Source organism: Vicugna pacos, unplaced genomic scaffold (genome assembly GCF_048564905.1).
Source record: "Vicugna pacos unplaced genomic scaffold, VicPac4 scaffold_17, whole genome shotgun sequence".
Classification (NCBI taxonomy): Eukaryota; Metazoa; Chordata; class Mammalia; order Artiodactyla; family Camelidae; genus Vicugna; species Vicugna pacos.
Window position 1 is genome coordinate 3,510,121 of NW_027328738.1, and position 2,868 is coordinate 3,512,988.

Consider the following 2,868-nt stretch of genomic DNA (forward strand, 5'->3'; position numbering starts at 1 on the left):
TTTTGAATTCTCTGCTTTTTAAGGGATTGTATCACATATATTGATTTGCATTTGATAAGTAATATTTATGAATTAGGACTAAACCCAGCTAAACTATAGTTTACAGTACTTATAATATGCAATTAATTCTGGTTGCTAATGTTTAGTTAGAATGGAATGTACACATAATGAAAGAAAAATTTACATTGTAAATTGAGTGTACATTTATTTATTTAAAATTTTTTTCCCTCATTTTGAATTTGGCTTATGTTTAATGGAATTTATTTCTAAATAAAGAATATAACTTTTGGTAGAACTGGATCTTCTACGGTTTACTGATACACAACGTAACTATTATTTACAATTAGTGAACAAAACACTTGCCTTAAAATGCCGTATTTTACTGACAAAATAAACTGTTTCAGGACTGAGATACATATTACTTCCTAAAATGCATTACCTGGTCTTTTCCACCCCAACACACATATAAAGTTATTTCTTAGTTTGTTGATTGTTTGTTTGTTTGCCCCTTAATGGAGGCACTGCTTATTGAACCCTGGATCTTGTGCATAAGTGTATTTATGAACATCATTTTGAAATACTAAACAAAAGCCACAAGAGTATGGATTATAAAGATGACAAGAAAATTTATTCCTTCTAGGGACTGAAAACCCTTTGAGTGAAAGAATAGCAAAAATACATATTTGTAAATATACAATAAGATTTTCTCTTTTGTAATTTTAGAGTAGAATATAAAATTACATTTGTTTTACTTATAGAACTGAATTACAATTTGAAACAAAATTTCCGCCCCTTGGGATTTCTTACATTTGATTCATTATTTTTATCTAATTATTTACCATTTATTTATATACAAAACAAATAAACTGATATTTATTCTGCTCATGTTCTGAATATAGAGCTACTTATTATAAAGTACACAGAAAAATACTTACTTCCATTTCCAAATCAAATTATGTTTCACTTTAATTACAAATGATATTGAAATAGGTATACATATTCTGTACAGGTTTTACACAAATTTAACTTTAAATTCCAAAACTTTAAATTTATTTTATATTTTTTGTTCATTATTTATACTCTGTTCAACCATGTGGTATAAATTTCTGTACAAAAGAATGGAGATTGGTTTAATTTCATAGACCCCAAAATTAAATTATTTTAAAAGATTTTGTTGGGAAAATTTTTGGAGATCACACTGTAAAAATAAATGTACTATATATTTCATTTTAACTGGATGAATGAGAAATAATCACTGACTGGAAGTTACACTTGAGTTGCTGGGAGACCAGTCGTTTTGTGATGTCACAGCTACTCAAGTTGAGAACCATTGTGAAGGCCTAGCAGTTTATCTGTGCAGGACTGCAAAAGCACCATTTGAAGCTGCAGTGCTCAAAATCATGCAGATTAGAAAAGTAGCTGTAGAAAAAGTTATTTGAGATGGCACATATTTCTTCAAAAATTCAAGATGTGTCTCATAAAGATGGACCAACTGGTAGAGATCTACTCCGGTAGATCTCTATTGTGTGATCAAACATTCTCTGAGGACTTGGACGTGAGGTCTATGATTGAAGAAAATGCTTTTCAGACTTTGTCTGAAGAATCCTTGATAAAAACACCATGTTACACACATTGTGTTTCTGAACCAGGTGAATATAATGATTTTCGTTCTCTGACATTTCCAAGAAATCTCTGGAAAATGGCTGGGAGTGACCAATTGAAATCCATCTGTTGGGATGATAATGAATCTTTCATAGTGATTGATGAAGATGTCTTTAAGAAGGAAGATTTTGAAAGATAGGCCCCTTTCAGAATATTTGAAACTGGAAGAATGGAAAGTTTACTTAGTCAGCTTAACCTTCATGGGTTTAGGAAAGTGTGGCAGAATTTTCAAAGGTCTGCTTGTCTATCTGACTTTCTGACAGAAGAAAAAGAAGTCTCTGTTTTAAGAAAGGTATTCAGAAATTTTAGTTACCACTTGGTAACTTACATATAAAATTTTATTTTGCACATCAGTCAATGGTAATATAAATGTAAAGCTAGATTTTCAAAATTTTATAAATCTACTAAGACTAAAATAATTTATTTTTTCTAAAAAATGAGGACAGTGCCTTAAGTAGTCTAGATGATGAGAACCTATGCTTGCAACAATGAGTCTTTCCAGAAATCTAAATAAAGGTATTAAGGCTGCTTTTAAAAAGTGCCATTCACCATTAAAGCAATTGTTAACTTCTTAAATTTGATCAGTACACTATTTAAATGTGTAGTTTCCAAATAAGGAACTTCAAAATGTCGTCAGCAATGTTCATATTTTGATGATATTATCTTTGCATAGTAAACTGGGAATCTGAGGTTTTATAGGTTAGGATTATTGTAGTCTTGTATTATGGTTTAAAATATTACTAAAATGTTTATCATTTTGTTGTAGCTGCATTTCTATCATAATCCAAATTTTAAACGAGGCTTTCCCCAGCTTTTAGTGAGAATAAATAGAAGAGTTGGGATTAAAAATTCTTCTCTGGTGTCTTCATTTGCTGAAGATTTCAACAAGAAGCACTTTAATGCAGGGGGCAATATGGATAATCATAATTCTGTTTTTGTGGCTGACACTAATAGAGAAAGTGCATTTTTACCTTCTGCAATTTTAAACATGTCTCTAATAAGAAAGCCTTCTACTAGCCACATAATTGGTGGTACAACTACCCCGATCAGAAGTGATTTTTCTCCTCTGTCATCAATGTCAGTTAGACCATCAGAAAAAATTGCAGTGGATCAACGAGTTATTTTAAATCAGTTGACCACTGTCCACAGGCACTCTCAAAGCAGCTACATTGAAACAAATGGCCGTGTGGTGAACTCCATTTCAAC

General features: G+C 31.0%; 1 long non-coding RNA gene across 1 annotated transcript; it reads left to right on the forward strand.

Annotated features, from left to right (window-relative positions):
* The first annotated feature begins 1,375 nt into the window (after positions 1-1,375).
* Positions 1,376-2,504, forward strand: LOC140692765 (uncharacterized). The gene is made up of 2 exons (XR_012068332.1): positions 1,376-1,649; positions 2,429-2,504. It is a non-coding gene; the product is annotated as an uncharacterized lncRNA (long non-coding RNA).
* Positions 2,505-2,868: the final 364 nt, after the last annotated feature.